Raw genomic sequence first — 24,550 nt, 5'->3', positions numbered from 1 at the left:
AACGGGCATGTCTGAAATACAAAAGATTATTAGAAACTATTTTGAAAATTTATACTCTAATAGAATAGAAAATATCAAACACATCAACAAATTTCTAGAGACATATGATCTACACAAACTAAATGAGGAGGTCATACATATTTTAAACAGATCAATTTCAAGTAATGAAATAGAAAATGCCATCAAAAGTCTAACAACCAAGAAAAGCCCAGGACTAGATGGATTCTCAGCCAAGTTCTACAAGACTTTCAAAGAAGAATTAACACCAATACTCCTCAAAGTATTCCATGAAATAGAAATGAAAGGGAACCCTTCCAAACTCATTCTATGAGGCTAATATCACCCTAATACCAAAACCAGACAAAGACACATCAAGGAAAGAAAATTTAAGACCAATATCCTTGATTAATAGATTCAAAAATCATCAATAAAATTCTAGCAAGTTGCATACAAAAGCATATTAAAAAGATAGTGCACCACAATCAAGTGGGATACATCCCAGAGATACAGGGTTGCTTCAACATAAGGAAATTAATAAACGTGATTCATCATATTAATAGACTTAAAAAACAAGAATCATATGATCATCTCAATAGATGCAGAAAAAGCATTTGATAAAATACAGCACATCTTCATGTTCAAAATGCTTTAGAAAAACTAGGGATAGTAAGAGGAAAATACCTCAACATTGTAGAAGCTATATATGCTAAACTCAAGACCAGCATCTTTCTAAATGGAGAAAAATTGAAAGCATTCCTCTAAAAACTGGAACAAGACAAGGATGTCCTCTTTCACCACTTCCATTCAACATCATCCTTGAAACTCTAGCCAGAGCAATTAAACAAAAGAAAGAAATTAAATAGGTAAAGAAGCACTCAAACTATCACTATTTGCTGATGACATGATTCTATATCTAGAAGATCCAAAAATTCCACCAGAAAACTTCTAGAACTGATAAATGAATTCAGCAAAATAGCAGGATAAAAAATCAACACCCTAAATCAAATGCATTCCTGTACATCAGCAATGAATCCACTGAAAGAGAAATTAGGAAAACTACCCCATTCTCAATAGCCTCAAAAAAAAAAAAACTGGAAATCAATCTAACAAAAGAGGTGAAAGACCTCTACAATGGAAACTATAGAACACTAAAGAAAGAAATTGAAGAAAGCCTCAGAAGATGGAAAGATCTCCCATGCTCCTGGATAGGCAAAATTAATATTGTTTAAATGGCCATACTATCAAAAGCATTATACTTATTTAATGCAATTCCTATTAAAATACATAGCATTCTTCATAGAAATAGAAATAGCAATCATAAAATTTATTTGGAAAAATAAGAGACCCAGAATAGCTAAAGCAATACTTAGCAAGAAAAGTGAAGCAGAAGGCATCACAATCCCAGATCTTAAACTTTACTACAGAGCTATAGTAACAAAAATAGCATGGTATTGGCACCAAAATAGACTTGTAGGCCACTGTTACAGAACAGAGGACACAGAGACAAAACCACATAAATGAGGTTATGTCATACTAGACAAAGGGTGCCAAGAATATTCACTGGTGAAAAGACAGCCTATTCAACAAATGGTGTTGGCAAAACTGGAAATCCATATGTAGAAAAATGATATTAAACCTCTATCTCTCACCCTGCACAAAAATCAACTCAAAGTAGACCAAGGTCTTAGACACTAGAACAGAGACCCTGCACTTAATAGAAGAAAAAGTAGGACCAAATCTCCACCATGTTGGCTTAGGAACTGACTTCTTTAACAAGACTCCTAAAGTGCAAGAAGTAAAATCAATAGTCAATAAATGGGATGGATTTGAACTAAAAGCTTCTTCTCAGCAAAGGACACAATAAATAATGTGATGAGAGAGTCTACAGAATGGGAGAAAATCTTTACCACAAGTACCTCAGATAGAGCACTAATCTCCAGGATGTATAAAGAACTCAAAAAACTTAACACAAATACATAAATAAATAACCCAATCAATAAAATAAATGGGCTCAGGAACTGAACAGACACTTCTCAGAAGAAGAAATACAATTGATCAAGAAACATATGAAAAATGTTAATCATTTCTAGCAATTAGAGAAATGCAAATCAAAACTACTCGAAGATTTCACCTCACTCCAATTAGAATGGCATTCATCAAGAATACATGCAACAATAAGTGTTGGCGAGGACATGGGGGAAAAGGTACACACATACATTGCTGGTGGAACTGCAAATTGGTGGAACCATTGTGGAAAGCAGTATGGAGATACCTTAGAAAACTTGGAATAGAACAACCATTTGACCCAGCTATCCCACTCCTTGGTTCATACCAAAGGACTTAAAATCAACATACTACAGTAATGCAGCCACCTCAATGTTTATAGCAGCTCAATTCACAATAGCTAAACTAGGGAATGAACCTAGGTGTACTTCAATAGGTTAATGGATAAAGAAAATGTGGTCTATATACTCAATGATTATTATTCAGCTTTAAAGAAGAAAGAAATTATGGCATTTGCCAGTAAATGGTTGGAGTTGGAGAATATCATGCTAAGTGAAATCAGACAATCCCAAGAAAACAAAGGCTGAATGTTTTCTCTAATATGTAAATGCTAATTCAAGATAAGGCTGGGGCACTAGAGAAGAATAGCGTTACCTTAGATTAGGTAGAGGGAAGTGAAGGGAGGGCAGAAGAGGGGATGTGGAGATAGGAAAGAGTAGAATAAAACAGACATTATTACTTTATGTATATATGTGACTGCATGACCAATATGATTCTACAACATGTATTCTCAAAAAAATGAGAAATTATATCCCTACTATGTATGATATATCAAAGTGCATAAATGCATTCTACTGTCATGTCCAACTAATTAAAACAAATTGTAAAAATTTTCTTAAAAAAGCAGGCAGACAGCTCCTTAGTGAGGTGGATAACTAACAAAATTCACTAAAATTCAACATTGGACAGTAAAAATATCAGAGACACAGAAAGTCATAAACTTTGATAGATAATATGTTAGAGATGTGCCAGTCCACTGCTGAGAGGAAGTGGAGCATAGCAGATAGAGATGAAAGCATGATGGATAAAAGTGGCTTGGGGGACCCTGTTGGATGAAGAGGGAATCTACTCTTAACTGACCCAGAGACAGTGGGGGAAGGTGTTGCATGAGAGGATTAAAATCACTTGGATTATGGGGAGAGAGTCCAGTGGGAACCATAGTGGTGGCAGCAGGAATGATTTTTAAATGGCTATGCAGTAGTGAGCAGAGGAATAGACTGGAAATTCCTAAGGGAAGTTGCCAACCTGACCCAGCAGTCACGTATTTTAAGATCCAGAGTGTGCTATGCCCAGTGTGATTGAAACAGGCACAGTGAGGATTGTGTCTAGGGTGATCTGGCTGGGAAAACTCAGGATAGCAAGCCCCCCTTTGTTGCTGGCATCCCATATGAGCCACTGGGAAGACACAAGTAGCTTGTCAGACAGGCATGTGTAAAATACAGGTCTGATCCTGAGTAATTCACATTCATGGTGGTGAAATATGTGAAGCCTGAGGAGGTTTACACTCCTCACCCTAAAAGTGGAATTTTCAGAGGTCCCTGAGACTCAGACATCCAGCAGAGATTGGAGTCTCCCCAGCAACAAGGATGATGATCAAATCTCAAATACCCACTGAAAGAGTTCCAAAGGTCAGCCAAGATTAAATCCCAATGGCTGGAACCTCCAATTTAGAACTCTGCACGAGCCTTGCTATGGGAGTACATAATTTGCCAGCACTCCCCAGGATATCCCATTTTATATTGAAAAAAAGAAAAGCTACTACAAAAAGCTTGGCTCTGAGCCACAACAGCTGGCAGGCTGGTGATAAATGCAAAGACCAAAGACTTGGGACTTAATGACAGCCAGCCTTTGACCCAAAGTTTATAGAACCTAAAAACATATACAGAGAATGGGAAAACAGGGAAAACAATAAAAATCTGCCTTTACAAATACTTTTGACCACTTTTGCAGAAACAAGACCTTTATTTCTCATTAAGAATTCTTTTTTTTTAGGGCTGGATTTGTGGCTTAGTAGTAGAGCACTCGCATAGCACCTGTAGGGCACTGGGTTTGATACTCAGCACCACATAAAAATAAATAAATAAAATAAAGGCATTGTGTCCATCTACAACTAAAAAAATATTTTAAAAAAGATTTCTTTTTCCGTCCCTCACTTTTTCCTCTTTTTCTAATTTGATTTTTTTTTTTTTACTTTTTTCTATTCTGTATGAGTGTATATGTGTGTGGGTACATGGATATATGTGTTCTCACTGCTTGGATTGGTTTAAAAATACAAATAAATATATATTCAGATTTTTTTATATTTTAATTGCTTTCTTCTTCATCCCTTTATTTTTTAGGCTTAATTTGATGAGATAATATTTTACATGTGTTTGAGTTGTTTTGATCTTATATTTTTTCATTTGTCCCTTGGTTTTGGTTTCTCTTATTACCCTTTAAATCTCACTCCACATGTAAACTAGTCCCAGTAGAGCCCCAGTAATATTTCAATATACGTAATAGAGAAGACTAAAAGCCCAAACCTTCACCAGGCTCCAAGTAGGAAGAGCTAAAGGGAGACATTAGACCATACCTGGTCACCTATATACAGCAAAAACAGACAGAAGTTGAGAAGTTCCTAGAACAAAAAAGATAACTACACATCAAAGGACACACATATAAAAGAGATAGAGGGTCTGTATCAACTGATGCACAAGTCCAAGACTTCTGAAAACATGATAAACATGTTAACAAAATTCACAATCACCCAACAAAGGAATCCACAGATGTGGAAGTGGATGAAATACCAGAGAAAGACTATAAAAACTGATCATTAGAATTTTCAATGATCTAAAAGAAGATCTAAGGAACAAATCAAAAGAGCAAATACAGGCAAAAGACCATTTTAATAAAGAGCTAGAGATATTGTAAAGAAACTAATTAGAACTCCTGGAAATAAACAAGAAAAGGATGCCCACTTTCACCATACCTTGAAGCTCTAGCCAGAGCAATCAGACAAGAGAAAAAAATTAAAGGAATACAAACAGGAAGAGAAGAGGTCAAATTATTTCTGTTTGCTAATAACATGATCCTATCTATATATATAAAAAAAACAAGGAACTCTACCAGAAGACTTCTTTAGCTCGAAAATAAATTCAGCAAAATATTGGGATACTAGATCAACACTCATAAATCAATTGTATTCCTATACTCCAATGATGAATCTGCTGAAAAAGAAATTAGGAAAACTATCATATTCACAACAGCCCACAAAATATAAAATACTTGAAAATTAATCCAACAAAAGATGTGAAGGTCCTCTACAATGAAAAATATGTAACACCAAAGAAAGAAAAGATAGTCTATTCAACAAATGGTGCTGACAAAGCTGGAAATCCATATGTAGAAAAATGATATTAAACCTCTATCTCTCACCCTGCACAAAAATCAATTCAGAGTAGACCAAGGACTTAGAAACTAGAACAGAGACCCTGCACTTAACAGAAGAAAAAGTAGGACCAAATCTCCACCATGTTGGCTTAGGAACTGACTTCCTTAACAAGACTCCTAAAGTGCAAGAAGTAAAATCAATAGTCAATAAATGGGATGGATTTGAACTAAAAGCTTCTTCTCAACAAAGGAAACAATAACCTGTTATGGCTCTTTCTCCCCACCTTAAGATAAATAATCAAGAAATTTTCTTTTTCCTATTTACACAGATGGGCAAAGTCATTGAATACTATGGCTTAATTATTTTAAGAGACATTCATGGTTGTCTACTCCACATAGTCACAACCTCACATCCCTCATTGTCATATGCTCTGAAAGGAAGGACCCTCTCCCCTGGTCCTTGGATGAATCATAATTGGCCTAGCTAATCATATAATCCTATTCTTCTTTCCAGTGACTGGTTAAGGCATGTGATATAACTCTGGCCTATAGGATGTGAAAAGGTCTCCTGAAAGTTTTAATAAATATGATTTTTTCTATAATTCTCTGGTGATGGGTAAGAGATACTAATATAAAAATAACTTTGTTTTACATAGTCTGAAACCTCAAATTTAATAAATTAAGAATGAAGTCATTAGATGCTAGAATCACAAAGTTGGTCATAATAATTTTTAGACGAAGATAAAACAAAGTTCCCATAAGCACAGGTAACACTTGTTCATGCTGAAGCATTGTAGAAAGCTTTCATCTCAAAACCTTTCTTGATTCCTCCAGGTCTAATTCAGAGGCCTCTCCCTGTGTATCCTGTCATAACACCTATTTACATTTTTGGCCAATACAATGATCTCCTTTACTGGACTAAAGGCCAATCTGACAAATTGTTTAGCTCAGTTGTTTCACAGTATCTCAGAGAAATGATAACACCTGTTATAATCACCTGGCTCAAGAGAAGCAGAAATCTACCCAATTTTCCTAATCTGTCCATTTATTTTTTTTCCCAATTTTGAGACAGAATTTATATATTTGTACAATTTTAAAGCTTTATGTGACCCTCAAAGGGCAGATAATGAAGGTACCTGAACCTATAAAAGTTCTCAGACAAAAAAATTAAAAATAAAAAAAAGTCCTCAGATGTAACTGACTTATAGCAGAGTCAACATGTACTATTCAAGGAGCAACTCTGAAGAACAGATTTTTGTCTCCAAATTTAAGTTTCCTCCTCTCCTGTTTCAATATAGAGAGTTTTTGTGTGTAATAATGAAACTAATATAAAACTTTTCATTTTTCAAAGAGCAAAACTCCTGCTAACTACTCTTTTCCCCTCCTTAGCATTAGAGAGAAAAGGAAAAACAAACAAAAAACCTTGTCCTGGACTTGCTTTTGATGAGGCACTAATGAATTAGCTATGTCTATTCTTCATTAATTATTGCTGGAGAATTATGGAAAAATCTTACCACTAGTCAAGAGTATTGCCAATTATAAAGGCCTAAACTTGAGGTTTTGGAAGAGACACTACAGAGAGGAGGGAGAAATGTTTCTCAGGACTTCCTTTACTAGAAAAGTGGAGAAATCTATATTGTTGAGGTTGTCCTGAATATCATAACCTTTGGATACCAAAAATCCTTATAATTTTGTAGTTTGAGGACCAATCTTTTTTAATATTTATTTTTTAGTTGTAGTTGAACACAATACCTTTATGTTATTTATTTATTTTTATGTGATGCTGAGGATTGAACCCAGGGCCTCACATGTGCTACGTGAGTGCTCTACCACTGGGACACAATCCCAGCCCAGGACCAGTTTTTTTTTTTAAAGTTCAACTGCACAAAATTAATTTTTTAAAAAAATTTAGCAATAGAGAAGTAACAATAAAAATAACTATTAATAACATTGATACTCTAGGCAACGTATCACTAATTCTCTTTATCACACTTCGAAAAGTACTGAGTTTTGAGCAAAAATTCTGTTTGTCATCAAGGAAATTAAGGATCATGAGAATGTCAGTAAGGATATAAAAAAAATTTACTGTAGATAATTGGATCAGCTTTTATTATGATTTCTATATGCCCCAAATTTGCAATTAATGTTAGGTTAATATTCAAAATGCAATACTCTAATAAATAATTCGTGTCAGATTTTTATTTTGAAAATTATGAAAAATACTGGAATTGGGGATTTCAATGAGATAATCAGATGTGTTGCAAAATCTACCATGAAATCAAGACACAGTGACAAACTGAGTTTTAAGAGGCAACAAAACTGATTAGCTCCATTTCTTTGACTAGGTAAAATCATCAAAATATGAACACTGTTTAAAGTAAAATTAAATTATGATCTAGGCAAGAAGTCTGGTGCTCAAAAAATAAAATAAAAATAAATAATCTGGGATTTCAATGAAATAAAGTCCCATAATTTCATCTATAGCAAATGACAAAGTAGCAAAAAGTTTTAATTCTAAATTTCAGTCTCTAAGTCAACACTGTGGTAAATATATGGGCTTGAGCTAAAACATTTTCTTTAACTATAGCATAAAGCAAGCTGTTACTGCACTTATTTTGGGCTGGAAGGAGAGGAAACTGAAACTGCATTAGCATATTCCCATTAGAGGGTTTAAGAAACTGATTCTAGGTCTTATATTTTTGCTGAGTAGTACTTACCTGGAAATAAAGTCTGTTTCTGTGGATCTGGGGCTTCATTTACCAATAGAGCTCAAACTAGAATCTATTACCAAGACAGATCTGGTTTCCCCGAATGACAGGCTATGGATTTAGTCATTGATTTGTAACACATGAAAAAAAGTCACTGTAGACTGTGTAAAAGGAGGAAACAGAGAGAGATGTGGCTAACCTGTCTCTGATTACACAAACCTTCATTTTTCAGAGACAAGAAGGTGAGGAGAGCTTGGCTAAAGAAAAATGTTTTGAACACTGTGCACTTAATATATCTCAGAGAGAGGCTGTGCAGTTTGTCCTGCATGCCAAAGAAATCCAAAGGAACTTGGCATAAAAGGCTATCTCCTTAGTCACAGCATTGAGCAAAAGACACTTTAAAAAAAAAAACAGCCTGGATATAGTTTTATCCTAGTTTGTTTCTAGAACTTCTGAAATTTACTTGAGGATAAATCAAAAGTATTTTTATGTGCAGACTGAACAAAATCATTAGGATAAAGTGTGGTATTTGAATGAGCCTCAAATAAGGACCACAGGGTATTAGAACAGTGCTTCTTAAATTTTACTGTGTGTCCTAATTGCCATAGGATCTGTTAAAATGCTGCTTCCAGAGAACTGGAAGGGTTGGGGAAGGGGGTGATGAAGAGAGGATGGGTAATGGATATAGAGATTCAGTTGGATGGAGAAATAACTTCTAATGTTGTATAGCAAGTAGAATAACTGATTGAAAACTATTAATTGTATACTTCAAAATAGCTAATAGAAAGAACTTTGAATATTTTCAAGAATGATAAATGGCTGAAAATTTACTGAAGTGATAAACATGCCAATTATTCTGATCCAATTATGTATTATAAGTGTATTGAACAATATCACACTGTATCCTATAAATGTGTACACTTACAGTATGTAATTTAAGAACAAAGAATTTAAATGCCATTTCCAAGTCGGCAGGTCTATGGTAGAGCCTGAGAGGTCCACATTTCTAACAAGGCCCCAGGTGATAGCTGAGGCTGCTTGTCCAGGGATAAGGAGTAGTAAAAGTTTCAAGAACATAGGGGTCCAGAAGACTTCCAGTGGTGAGAGTACTGAAAACTCCCAGAGTTCTTCAGAGGCTTGGAGGAGAGGGCCAATTTGAGGAGCAGCCAAGTGAGTGGGTATGTATCTCTTTTCCCACTCTTACTGACCATGAGATTTCATTTGTCAACTAAGGACTAGTCAGCCTGCTCATCATAAGATCAGGACACTGGAACTCAGAGAGGCTGCAAAGCTAGCTACATGCCTTACAGAGAATGGTCCATAGCCAACACTGGTATGACCCCAAATCTGCCAGTTTTAAAACACCATTAGGAAAATCTTACTTGTGTTTTGGCCCTAATTCTTTAAGCTGCAGTTTGCACTGCTTTCTTCTTGTTCTTTCCTAGCAGTGATAAATTACAGCTACCCACTCCTTCTTCAAACATTTATCATTACAGAATTTACTCCTTTAATGAATTTACACTCAGCCTCATTCCACAGATGATTTGACGTAACTTATATAATAAAGCAAAAAATTAAGACCGGCAAGAATAGGTAGAAAAAGGAAACAGGGAAAAGAACACAGATATGCTTTCAAAAGTTGTTGCTATTGTTGAGCTTCAGCGTCAATTCAAAACTTCATAAAATGCATCATTATCAACATTGTTACTGCACCTAGCATTTTTATTAATACTATGGTTGATATTGACAGTAAAGTCACTGATGGAATCCTTTTGAGAGTGATTGTGCTAATTTGCAGTTCTACCAACAATGCACAAGTGTACTTTCCACCCCCCATCCTCACCAGCATTTATTATTTTTATAGTTTTGATGATTTCCATTCTAACTTGAGATGAAATCTCAGAATAGTTTGGATTTATAATTCCCTTATTGTTAAGGGTGTTGAACACTTTTTCATATATTTGATGACCATTTGTATTTCTTCTTTTGAGCAATATGTTTAGTCCATTTACACATTTATTTGGGTAATTTGCTTTCTTATGTAAAGCTTTTTGAGTTCTTTATGTATTCTAGACATTTATTGTCTGTCAGAAGAGTAGTTGTCAAAGATTTTCTCCCATCCTGCAGACTGCTGAAACCCACTTCTGAATCCTGAATACCATCTCATCACTCATCAGAGGGCAGTATGCTGCCTCTGAGGTTATAAAATCAGAGCCCAATAAGCTACACATTGAAAGCTCAGCTCAAAAATACATTCTCTGCACATGATTGATAATCTGAAAAATCAGGAAAGAAGGGAGAACTACTCTCTCCCCAAGCACATGTTCCAATTTTCATACAAATTATCTTTCAAAAATTGTACAGCAATAATCTTGACATAAATCTCTGGCAAATTTGAAGAACTGATGATTAAACAGATGGCTTGTGAGCATTTAAAACATGAAACAAGGGCCAGCAGGGATTCACATGGGTTTATGGAGAATAAGCCAAATTAACCTAATTTCTTTTTTTGTGAGAGGGTTATTTGATTGGTAGATCAGAGAGAAGCAATTAGTAGTGCTATATCATGATTTCAGCCCTTATACTGTCACCATGTTAGCAGATGTCAAAGAGTAAAGTCTTCTGATATCATTTAAATATGTGAGAAATGCAATCTTCATGTGGATTCACAGCTGAACAAGCAGAACGAATGTGCTAAAGTCTTGTATCTCAGGCCATTTTTTAGGTGGTATCACTTGTAATACCACTGGGATCTATCCCTAAGGATACTTTCACCAACATTTGATTTATGACTTGGATGAAGACTTAAAAAGACATATTTACCAAGTTTATAGATGACACAAAGCCAAGAGCCATAATCAATAGACATAAGGCAGAGTCAATTTTTCAAAATGATTGAAGAAGCTGGAATATGAGATGGAAATGAGCAAGACTGCATTTTACAAGAATAAACTTGAAGTTCTACAGTTAAGGATCAGGAAAATCTTCAAATCTAAGATTTGTGACACCAGCTTAAGAGCAGAAAGGCTTATCTCTAAAAACTTTTAGGAGAGTTGTAGGAAGGGGAACTGTGCCCCCCACAGATTCAGTATGTGACAACCATTGACATGACTGCTAAAATTGCTCCTGAGATTCTAAGCTGACTTTAAAATGTATGAGAGGTTTTAGGGTAGATATACTTGGCTCCAACAGGCCTCTTGTGTTCAGACCGGGGAACTTCATGCCAAAGGGAGTATTTTCACCCAAATTAGCTCAAGCAATGATGAGCAAGATGTTGAGGGGTCTTAAAATCAAATGATCCAAGGAATAGAAAAACAAGGAGAAGCCAACATATTTTTAGCAGTGACTAGTAAAGATGTATTAGTAATATTTTCTGTATCCTTCCTTCAAGACTTAAAACCATATAGTTATTATTTTTATATTTCCTTATAGCTTTGATTTTTAAATGTTTTTATTAGTACATTACAGTTATACATAATGGTATGGTTGGTTCATTCTGACCTAGTCATACATGCATATAATATAATTTGCTCCATTTTAATCCCTTATTAGTTCCCCTTTCCCTTCCCTCCTCCTAGCCCCTTTCCTCTACTCTATTGGTTTTCCATCTATTTATTTATTGTTTTTTCAATTGGTACATTATAGTTATACATAGAAGTAGAATTTGTTATGATATATTCATACTTGCTCATAGCATGGTTTGGTCAATTTCATTCCACAGTTCTTCCCCTTTCTCATTCCTCTTCCCTCCCTCTTTCTTTACTCCACTGTTCCCCCCTTTATTTTCATGAGATCGTCCCCCACCCTTTATTAATTTTTTTTGTTTTAATTAGTTATACATGACAGTAGAATTTCTCCCACACACTTTTTACTCTGTATTTCTCTCTAGCTTCTGCATATGAGAAAAAACATTCAATCCTTGACTTTGAGTCTGGGTCATTTCACTTAGCAAAACATTCTCAGTTTCCATTCATTTATCAGTAAATGATATGATTTCATTCTTTATGGCTGAGTAAAACTCCATTGTGTGTACATACACCACATTTTCTTTATCCATTCAGTTGTTAATGGGCACTTGGGTTAGATATATAGCTTGCCTATTATGAACTGCATTGCTATAAATATTAACATGCATGTATCACTATAATATGCTGAGTTTAGTTCTTTTGACTAAATACCAACAAGTGGTACAACTGTTGGGGGGCACAATTCCCCATTCCTAGTCTTTTGAGGACTCTTCATACCACTTTCCAAAGTAGTTATACTAATTTTCTGTCCTATCAGTGTAAAAGTGTACCTTTTCTCCACATCCTTGCCAGCAATTATTATTATTTGTATTCTTTTGGGGGGACCAGGGATTGAACTCAGGGGCACTCGACCACTGAGCCACACCCCCAGACTTATTTTGTATTTTTTTTTTTAAGAGACAGGGTCTCACTGAGTTGCTTAGTGCTTCACTTTTGCTAAGGCTGGCTTTGAACCTACAATCCTCCTGCCTCAGCCTACTGAGCTGCTGGGATTGCATGTGTACACCACCACTTATTATTTGTATTCTTGATGGTTTCCATTCTAACTGAATTGAGATGAAATCTCAGTATAATTTTGATTTGTATTTCACTGATTAATTAGGATGTTGAACATTTTTTCATATTTTTGTTGGTCATTTGCGTTTCTTCTTTGAGAAGTGTATTTAGAGCATCTTTCCATTTATTGATTGGGTTATTTTCTTGGTGTGAAGTTTTTTGAGTTCTTTATATATTGTGAATATTAATCCCCTGTCAGAGAGTCACTGGCAAAGATTTTCTCTCATTCTGTAGGCTATCTTTCCATGCTGTTAATTGTTACCTTTGCCACACAAAATCTTTTCATTTTGAGACCATTTCACTTATTGAAACTTATATTCCATGTACTTATTATTTCCCCCATTTTACAGATAAGAAAACTGAGACTAATAGCTCAGGAAATTGTCCAAAGCTGGTGGAGATATTAGGATATAAATGCAGCAATCTTTAACCAACAGTTTAAATTTTGATAATATTAACTGAGAAAAGATTAGATTAAGAAGGGGCAGCTCCTTATATATGCCAGTTTCCATGACTTTTTGTCTCCGCACATACTATTTCTCTGCCTAGAACACCCTCTCTTTACCCTTTCTCAGTCTGATTCATATTCATCGTGTAAATCTTGACCCCTATGTTCTCTTTTCTAGAGGTCTTCTTCAATCTTTAAGTGCACCTCCACCTAGGATGTCCTGTAAGTGATTGCAAGTGCCTATTTACACCTTTGTTTGCCTTACTGGTCTGTAAGTTCTTTGAAAGAAAGATTCATGTCCAATCTTTTGTTGTTGTTGTTCATAACAGTTTTTTATTGTATAATAGATTTTTAATTGTTATACATGACAGTAGCATGTATTTTGACATGTTTTTCACATATGGAGTATAAATTCTCACTCTTCTGGTTGTAAATGATATAGAATTACACTGGTGGTATAATCATATTGTTCATAAACTTTTATTGAGATGTAATTCACATACCATTAAATTCACCTTTTTAAAGCATATAAGTTAGTGGATTTTAGCATAGTCCCAGGGTTTTGAAACATCAAAATATTTAATTTTAGAACATTTTCTTTTTTTTAGAATTTTTTTCACTTATTTATTTATTATGTGGTGCTGAGGATCGAACCCAGGGCCTAGCACGTGCTGGGCATGCGCTTTACCGCTGAGCCACAACCCCAGCCCTGAGAACAACTTCATCATCCCTATTATAGATTGAATTTTGTTCCCCCCAAATTCATGTTTAAGTCCCAACTCCCAGTATATTAGAATATAATTGTTCTTTGGAAGTTACATATTTACAGATGATTAATTTAGAATGAGGCCATAGAGTAGTGTCCTTATAAGGAGAGGGAAAGACACCAGGAGCACACTTGCACACACAGGAAAAACCACATGAAGACAGAGCCAGAAGGGGCCAACTGCAAGCCAAGGAGAGCAGCCTCAGCAGTGACCAGCACTGTCAGCACTTTCATTATGGACTTCCAGCCTCTAGAGCTCTGAGAAAGTAAATCTGTTGTTCAAACCACCCAGGTGTGATATTTCTTAAGCCAGTCCCAGAAAACTAATACAATCCCCAAAGAAATACTCATTAGCAGTCATTTACCATCCCCTTCCCATATCCCCTGGCAATCACTAATCCATTTTCTGCCTCTATGGATTTACCTATTCTGGATATTTCATATAAATGGAACAGGGCTTTTGTGATTGTTTTCTTTCACTTAAAATAATATTTTTATTTTTATTGTGCACTATAATTATATGTAATAGTGGGATTCATTATGACATATTTGTACATACACATAACATAATTTGGTCAAGTTTATTCCCCAGTACTTCTCTTTTCTGTCCCCTCCTCATTCCTCATGGCCTCTTTCCTCTATTCTACTGGTCTCTCTTTTAATTTCATGAGACACTCCCTTTTTCCTTTTATCTCTCTGGCATTCCACATATGAAAAGCTAACAAAACATGACCCTAGACTTTCCAAATCTGGCTTATTTTGCTTAACAAAACATTCTGAAGTTCCATCCATTTTGTTCTTTTTTGTGGCTCAGGAAAATTCCAGTGTGTGTGTGTGTGTGTGTGTGTGTGTGTGTGTATGCCATTTTTTCTATCCATTTGTCTGTTGACAGACACTTAGGTTGGTTCACAACTTGGTAAGTTGATAGACAGGTGAGTGGTTTCCACCTTTGGTTATTATAATTAATGCTGTGATAAATATTATACACAAGTTTTTGTGTGGACATAGGTTTTTATCTTTTAGGTATATACCAAAAGAAATTGCTGGGTCACATGGTAACCCTATATAATGTTTTGAGGAACAGCCAGATTGTTTTGCAAAGTAGCCACATCATTTTACACTCCTGCCAGGAGTGTATAAATGTTCCAATTTCTCCACATCTGATACTTATTATTTATATTTTTTATCCTAATCATTTTAGTGGGTATGAAGTGACTTCTCATTAGAGTTTTGATGTATATACCTATGATAGCCAAAGATGTTGAATATTTTTCCATGTGCTTCTTGGCTATGTGTGTATTTTTAAGAAATGTCTATTACTGTTTGTTTTCATATCCCCAGCCCCCAATCCAGCACAGGGCACACAATAGAGGTTCAAATAATTGGAGTCATAAACAACTTGTAGCAGAACCACCCAGAACTCCTAGGTCCCAACTGAGACCTACTGGATTAAACTTTCCATGCTCCAGAATCTACATTTAAACAAGGTTATGAAGGGTTTCTGTCTCACACTGAGGTTTGAGAAGGAGTCTCTTAATGTGGAATTATATATTTTTAAACATCTGAAGAGCCACAACATATGCAGAGGTAAACTTGATCTATGATGTTCTAGATCACAGAAGGGGACTAGTAAACAAGAATCACAAGCAGAAGTTTGTTGTCAATACATGGTATCATGTTGAGTTTGCTAGCCCCATCTACCATTAAAGTCACAGAAGGGGGGCCCATATTTGGTGGGATGTAGGTCAGAATGTAGTCCTTATGGGGAAGGCATGCTATTTCAGTTTCTCATAGACTTCATCTAATTTTAATTCTGCATTATGAGCCAATAAAACATCTTGGTATTGACTATATCTAAAATAGTATGAGTCTATAGTCTAAAACAATATGTATGATTTTCCCATGTCTGTTTGCTTTTCCCTACTTCTTTCTCTTCTCTGAAAAGGGGAAAACAAAAATTTACTGACTCTACACAAACTATTCTACTTTAAAGAATACCAATCCATGAATATACTCTTTTCTGGGATCTACCAGTTTTCTTGGTTTCAAACAACACAATAAGACTCACTTCCCTGAAACCCCAAAAGAACTCAATACAGGTTAATCAGTGCGTCATTGATTCACCAAGAGTTTTCTGGGCTAAATAGGGATACTCTCACCATTATCACTGGTGCTGAGTCCCAATGGCATTGCTGCTTAGGAACTCCACCTCAATGCCACAGGTACCACCAGAGTAGCCTTTCTGAGGCCTCTGATTCTTGATGTCATCAACACCTAATTCCAAGTTTAAAACATCAGACTGTAGAGTTCATGATGTTCTATTGGCAGATAATTGAACTAACAATGAATGCATCAATGGCCACTGAGCAACATAGAGGTATTTTTAAAAAAACAACAAAAAGCCAAAGGCCCAATTGATGCCTTCCAGGAGCCTTGATTTTAGGTAAAACTCTGGCACATACAAAAATCATTAGGCAACAATTACGAGTTTCCCATTACTAAGGAACACAGAGTAGGGTAAGAGAACACGGATGAAGCAATGTAACTGCTATGTTGTGGCATGAGCTATATTAATTTGCATATTACCATTTAACTAAAGAATATATATATTTGGCAGCTTCCATCAGCCCTGGGTCTTTGGTATTTTCCAAACTTGTATTCTGGACAAGAGAATCTTCTAAATTAAAGAACAAAATTCCTTTATCCCCACTCTCTGCTCCATTATCATCACCATGGCCTGATTTTTAAATCAACTTCTTGAGGCATATTTTATATACAATAAAAGGTAACAATTTTAAGTGTACAGTCCTAATGGTTTTGGCAAATTTACACATTTTGGTAATTACTGCCACATATAAAATATAGAGCATTTCTATACCCCAAAAAGTTCCCTTTCTGCTCCTTCAAATCCTCCCATGCCTGGACCCAGGCAACTACTGACATGCTTCTGTCATTATAGGTATATCTTTTCTAGATTTTCAAATAAATAGAACCATGGTATGTATTATTGTGCATCCATACTCAGCACAGTATCTTAGAGATTTAGCATCAAGGCCTGATTAAATAAGGCATGGTGACATTAGAGATATAAGTCTACACAGCTCTGACTAACAAGGAGGGAGAGGAATCACCACATGTTTCCCTCCACTCTTTTCCAATGCCAAGTCCAACCCACTGACATTCATGCTCTGATAAGGAAACTCAGGCATACCCTGTAATCACTTACCAAGAAAAATGGATGTAAAGGGATTATTTGGATAGGGTGGACCCAATCAATGAAGATAATCTCCAAAGAAAATCAGTGAATCTTGGAAACAAATGGACCTTTTATGTCATGCAACTCAAGGCCTTTGCTCTATGGTTAAAATATTTCAACAGGTTAGTGTTTATTCTGGTACTACCTCCTCTAAGATCTGAATTCAGGTCAATTCAGGTGACAGACCATCAGATCCTCTTCTCAGAGAACAACAGAAAAGAAAGGGACAGCATGGTAAACAAAAACAAGAAAAACTACAAGAGGAGATGGATCAGGGTGGGGAACACGATTAATACAGTCCAGATGGAGTACAGCTGACAGAATGCCCTGAAAATAAGGCATAATTTAAATTTGGTCTGACAGGAGGATTCAAGAGCCATAAGATCTTTGCCAAGATATTGACAATATAAAAGCAATATGTGAAAAATCATTAGAGTGTCACATCAGTGTTGGCCACATTTAGCAGACAATAGCAAGCAACACCATTTAAGTGAGAAGCTTCAGAGAGAAGCTGCTGAGAAGCCGGCCATGATCCAGATCAAATTGAAAATTCAGAAGACCCTTGAAGAATATTCTATAAAGTATGAATATGACAGTATTTATGATGGAATGCAGGAGTGGGGGAAGGAATAAAGTAATCCCAAATCACTGTTGAGAAAAGATCAGAAGTCCAAGTATAGTTACAACTTATTAAAAGTAGTTGAGTTCAGGAAAAGAAAAACAGAAAAAAGGGAAAAGAAAATACAGAGGGAATAAAAATGAAAAATGGAGAATTTAATGAGAAATAGGCATTTGTGATGTCTGCTTATAAAAAAAATACTGCAAGAAAGAGCTGAAGAGGAAGAAATAGAAAAAGTGGGCTGCTGCACTGGAATCACTTTTGGATATAACCAAGGAGAAAGTTCTCAGTGGATGAATTTTACAGGCCCCTATTAAATCAAGCAGTTGAAGAAAAGGAAGCACCTAAATGCAGCTTTCATGAAACCAGTTCTAAGACAAAAGAAATCAAGAGGTTACTCCAATAAAGTAAATTCAGAGAACAGAGTACCACGGGAGCAATGCCTTAGCAAACTGGCGTTAAGGAGGGGGAAAACACAGATGCAGACAGTGACCAGGGAAGATGGATTGGGAGATAATAAAATGGATTGCAGAAGAGAAAAGCTCACAGAGACCTCTAAGAATTACTTCAAGCATCACAGGAATCAAACCCACTCACTGTCATCTAGCAAAGAGGACATGGTGCCAAATACCACACCAAAAGTTCCAAGTCAAAAGGATGTGAGAAAAGGGAAGTTCCACACCATGAGAGGCAATCCAGAGACCAGGAGAATTATTACACTGACTTCAACCACAGAAAAGAAAAGAAGTCTATCTGGCACTAAGAGGCCAGTCATATAGCTTCCTATTGGAAGAAGTATGAAAAAGAAGATAAATTGGGGTGTGGTGGGGTGTATATCAGATAGAAAGAAACAAAGACAGGGAAAAATATCTCTTAATATAGCAATATTATGGGCAGACTGCACAGAAAACATACCAAGTCCATTTTTGTTCGAATTAGATAGTCTTTATTTAGCTAGTTGGCCTGTGACTGCTCCCTGCAGGACCCATACCTGTCTCTGCAGGGAACAGCCTTGAGCCTGAGCATTTCAGAGTCTTTAAAGCAAAAACCACATCCAGGTTGATGAAGCTGTAAGCAAGCAGGGGTATAGAGCTGAATTGAGCTGTTAGCGAAATGATGAAATGGATACATTGGTATTTCCCACAGGACTTGTTATGCCTCCTCCAGGGTGGCATAACAACAAGCAAGCAGGAGGGAAGTGGGTCAAGATGACCCTAGTTGAGTACAAGTTAGAGAATGGTTACTAAAGTCTAGACAAACAATCTCTGAAAGGGTACATTGCCTAAAAAAATGAGAACCAAAGAGAGAACAAGTTTACATTGTATAAGAATTGCCATTTTGTGATACCAAACATGCTATGCTAAGCAACTACTGATAGGTACAGAGGCAGAGTGTTCCCATGGAAGAAGCATTTCTGATATGACATGGAGTCCCAGGGTAAAATGGAGTCTGTTTGGTCATTGACCATATAACAACAAAAAAGAGTTAGATAATGAAATGACCATGACTGGTACACTGAGAAAGGAGGAGAGAAGGAAGAGAAAGCAAAACAAAACAAAATAAAGAAAGAACACACGAAAGTGAGGAAGATACAAAAATAATGATAAGTGCAGAGATATGGAAAAACAAGAAATAAGTGTTCCATCTTCAGAAAGAAATTGAGACAGAAGGGAAGGCAGCCCCGATTCTAGGGCAAAGAGATGAGTTTCTTGACCAGGAAAGATCCAGCAAAATGAGAAACATGGAAAATGAAAAAGAGAGAAACCTTCTAGTTCTGAAACATTACTGGGAGCAAAACCCAGACTCACAGAAGAAAGCAAGAACAAAGCAAAGAACAAGAGTGACCACCAGAGGCAAGGAGCAAGTTTGCAACATGTAATAAAAATAAAAGGCGTCTCTTAATTTTTTCAGGTCATAAGGGTGACTGACCTCCTTCTCACCTGGGGAATGAGCAAGACAGCCAAGCATTCCTGCTCCCAGGGGTGACATGGTCTGGCCAGCTTAAGACCATGAGCCCTGCCTGAGGCTACTCCCTCTGCTGCCTGTGGAAAGGATGAAACAAGTTCAGGCTTGGATTAAGGAGGAAGAGGGAACAGGGTGGAAAAGCTGCCCAAGTGTACCTTCAAAGGATAATTTCAAACTGTGGTTTCAAGTATTGGACACCATCAATAAAGTTATAAAACCCCTTCCTAAAGGTAGGGAGGGAGGGGGAAGTACTGGGGAGTAATATTGGCCAAATTATGGTGTTATATTGTGTGCATGTAACAAAAAATCCCAACACTATGTACAACTATAATGTAGCAGTTAAAAAAGTGGAAAATAAAAAAATAAAAGTAAATAAACCCCATCTCTAGCAATTGCACATCTCTCAGGGGTCTAAATATCCTTCACCAGAAGAGCTTCACTTCCTGCAGTTCCTCTAGGTTTATCATCTGTATCAGGACTTACCACAGAAATAGCCAAAAGAGCCTTTACTTTAGGGCTGCAGACTTATGAAGGGTCTCAAATATGGACTCTCAACAAGAGCTTCAACTCACCATACACCTCTGTCACAGAGAATCACCAACAGCTTGGAAACATTCACCATACAAGTTTAAACATGTGCCCCATTTATGGGCCACCCCAACTCTAATACACTTAGAATAAAATTTACTAGAATCCTATAATTATCTTGTGAGTAATATAATCACACTGTACTATATTTTAATGTGTATTTTTGTGTTGAATGAAATATTTAAAACATTTCATTTTTTGTTGCCCTATGATACAAAATCTTACATAGTTGAACAAACTTCAAAAAAAAATGGAAGACATATCTCTCTCAGCTTTAATTAGACCCTAATCTCTATCCATTTGCCCTTCTAATAGCTATTGGTGTTCACATCCTACTTTCAGTCTAAACGTCAGTTCATGAAGGTCAATGGATGTGACTGCTTCATCTCTAAGGTCCCAAAGTCTCTTTGGCAGCACCAACTAGATGTGTGTTGAAGCATTTACTGCTGTTCTCATGGACAGTAGAGAGTTAAACTGGGTAAAATTTAGACTTTTTTTTCTCTTAAGAGACAGAGAGAGATAGAGCACATTCATCTTTGTGTACACATAAGGTAAGAGCTTCCATCTAATACCTAGATGGCAAGAGAAACCAAACCTATCTTATACCAGTTAAAATGGTCTCTGAAGTTAAAAAGATCTCTCCAAATTTATTTCTCAGCTGAATTGTGCTTTTCCTAGTAAGAGATTAAAAGTATGGTAATGATCTATGTTTAAGCCTTTTATTCATTTAGTCAGTGAAATTAAAATACTGGTGGATGGTAATTAAATGAAGACACTTTGGACCTTGAATTAATGCTGCCATTAGAAATACTGCTGTGTCCTCATAGTCAGTCTGCATGTTACATTACCACCATCTGCTGTTCATTATGGCCAACTTTTAAACAATGACTTCATTCTTATTTCCCTTACTGAATCTTTTATAAACTCAAACACCACATATGCTTGTGACCACTAATTTCAACCACTGTCCATGGTGTCTAACAAGGGTAGTATTTCCCCATTTGGGCTCCTCACTATCTACACTAGTGTTACTAAGAATGGCCTGGGGTAAGGGATTAGTGTTATGGTCAAACAAAATTTGGGAAATGCTGTAGGCTATATCCAGCTATTATAGTCACAATTTTCTCCAGCATATTTAAGAATCTAAATAGTCCCTCAGTAAGAAATTTGCTTTAACTTTGTGGAACCCAGTGTTTTCTCAACTTTTTTTAAATCATGGAACCCTTTTAATGTAGAACACCTACTAATAATTTTCAAGGTGCCAGAGTTTGGTGCTCTAGGGCGTAAGGTCAGAGGATCCAGAGCCTGTTCTGAAATTGCACAGCTCTCAATGTTTCATTGTATCAAACACCTTCAAAAAAACTAGATGAGTTTATAGCATGATTTCTGCTTATAAATAATCTTCCTTCAGATTTGCATGTGTTCTTATATCACCTCCAAGAAAACACAGTATGGCAAAGTAACACTACTGACACTGTCACTTCACAACAAAGTTATTTTATAAAGTAAAAGAATCATCCCACCAGTAGGCCTCAAAATTTTTTTCCAGCAATGCTTCTCAAACTTCTCCAGCAAAACATTCCTAACAACAGTGAAGGATAAATTCAAGACTGCTAGTACTATAAAAAGCAAGATATGTCTCTAAAATCTCATGTGTTATCTTAAAAATTCATGCAAGAAACAGTGACATATTTTTGAAATTAAAAATATTCAGGGTTATCCACTTCAATAGTGTTTTTAATAATAAAAGATTTAAAACAACCCAAATGCACATTGATGGGAGCAAGAGTTAATAAATTATATCAGAGCCATACCATGGAAAACACTGTGGAGCTATTTATAAAAAAGACTGGGGGAAGCTGGACACGGTGACTCACACTTGTAATCCTAGCTACTCAGGAGGCTGAGACAGGAGGATCACAAGTTTGAGGCCAGTCTGAGCAACTTAGAAAGTCCCTGACTCAAAATTAAAAAGGAATGAGGATGTAACTTAGTGATAGAGCACTTGCCTAGCATTGTGAGTCCCTGGATTCAATCTCCAGTACCTACCCCCAAGAGAATGAGGTTAAGGGGGAGAGTGGAAAGAAGCTTAATAAGGGGCACTGAAACAGAGTGGAGGAATTATTTCTGATTCATCTTTAGCACAGTAGAATAACTATTGGTTAAAATAATCTATGATATATTTGAAAATGACTGTAAGAGTATGAAATTGCCAACAGATAAAAAATGATTAATTGATTAATGTTTGAAGAGATGGAAATACTTATTACACTGATTTGATAATTACACAGTCTATACATATATTGAATCACCGTAATGTACCACATAAATATGCACAAATATTGTCTTGAGTAAAAAAAATTTAAGAATAGAGAAGTTATCTATACACTAACATGAAAAGATTTCCAAGATATTGGGAAAGGGAGGGGGCAGGGGATTAGCAAGAATGGTGGAATGTGATAGACATCATCATCCATCATATATGGATGATGTATGTCTTCATACATCATTCATGTATGAAGACACGAATTGGTATCAACATACTTTATATACAACCAGAGATATGAAAAATTGTGCATATACATGTAATAAGAATTGTAATGCATTCCACATTCCACTGTCATTTATTTTTTAAAATCAATTTTAAAAAAGAAAAAAGCAAGAAACAGAAATGTATAATATGCTAATTTTTATCAGAATGAAGAAAAATAAGAATCTATATTCTAAGTTGTTTATATGTACATAAAGTAATTCTGGAAAGATTCACAGGAAACTCTTAACAGTGGTTACCTTTGGGGAAAAGGGTAAGAGCTTGTAAAAGGGAGGATAAGAATGAGAGAAGACTTTTTTTTTATTGATTTATTTATTTTTTATTGATTGTTCCAAACATTACAGAGCTCTTGATAAATCATCTTTCATACATTTGACTCTATTGGGTTTTGAACTCCCATTTCTACCCCAAATACAGATAGCAGAATCACATCTGTTACATACTCACATTTTTACATAATGGCATATTAGTGACTGTCTTAATCTGCTACCTTTCCTAACCCCTACTATCCTCCCTCCCCTCCCCTCCCACCTTCCCTCTCTGCCTCCTCAGCTGTTGTTCAATTCTCTCCCTTTTTTCCCCCCCTCCCCCTTGCCCATCATAACCTCTTATACTTTTGTGTATCATTGAAGGTCTCCTACCATTTGCAAATCCTTTCGAGAGAAGACTTTTAACAGTATACCTTTTTATATTCTTTGAGCCACATGAATGTGTAATCTGTTAAAAATCATTAAAAAATTTAAAAATCATGCAAGTTTTTACCTTACTCTATGACATATTTGTCTTAAAATTTTCCATATATTTTCACAATAGTAAAACTAAATTAGATTTAAATTCATGAGTGGTGAGTTATCCGGGACATTATATATGATCCAGGGAGAAAAGCATGGGTTTAGGCCAGTTAAAATCTACCTAAACACTATGCCTTCATTCCATTTGGAGAACCAACACAACATCAAAAAAAATCTGGAATCACTACTAAAAATACTTGTTTAACAATTTGGATTTTTACCTACAAGCTGGGGCTTTTTAGACAAAGAAGTGTTAATCTCAGTGTCTCAGGACTTATACTCAAAATTAGTACTTAACTTACTTTGGAGAATAACCAGATAAAACATGACAGTGAGATGGCCACCAAAAATGTGAATATTATAGAATCATAGCCATTCCTCCATGCCAACAGTGCTCAGTGGAAAGCCAACTGCTTGGGAGGCAAGAAACCCCAAAGGCAAACTTTCCGCTTTATATTCCAACAGAACTGGAATTTGAAACTCTCCAACTATTTTCAACACATCTCAAAAGGCTTGTTGATTACTACAAAATTAATCAATTTGTATTAAGCCAAACTATTTTCTACTATGTTTCCTAAATTTATAAAAAGTTTCTTTTGATTTTACTTTTATAGCACCGTTACTAAGATGCTTTCTATGCAATACATATGAAAAACATATGGCATGTCTTTATATGAAAGATAGGGTCCAATAAATAAATAATATTTAACTCAGATATAACTCTGATAGAACAAGAACGCAATGACTGGTGTCAATAAATGTTCTAAAGATATCTGCATATTTTCCCAGAAAATATATTCTCAGGCAAGTTTTATATCCTTGTGGACCTCTAAAAATGGCTT

At 35.8% G+C, this 24,550-nt stretch overlaps 1 protein-coding gene and 1 pseudogene across 1 annotated transcript in view; one reads left to right on the top strand and one right to left on the bottom strand.

The window, feature by feature from the left end:
- The window catches only part of Nek11 (NIMA related kinase 11), a 347,795-nt gene that overhangs the window by 300,241 nt on the left and 23,004 nt on the right, over positions 1 to 24,550 (bottom strand). The window lies entirely within an intron of this gene.
- On the top strand, positions 15,614 to 18,657 carry LOC113179344 (nuclear speckle splicing regulatory protein 1 pseudogene; annotated as a pseudogene).

Source organism: Urocitellus parryii, chromosome 2 (genome assembly GCF_045843805.1).
Source record: "Urocitellus parryii isolate mUroPar1 chromosome 2, mUroPar1.hap1, whole genome shotgun sequence".
Taxonomy (NCBI): domain Eukaryota; kingdom Metazoa; phylum Chordata; class Mammalia; order Rodentia; family Sciuridae; genus Urocitellus; species Urocitellus parryii.
The sequence above is the reverse complement of the archived record's forward strand: the minus strand, read 5'-3'. Positions and strand labels throughout refer to the sequence as shown.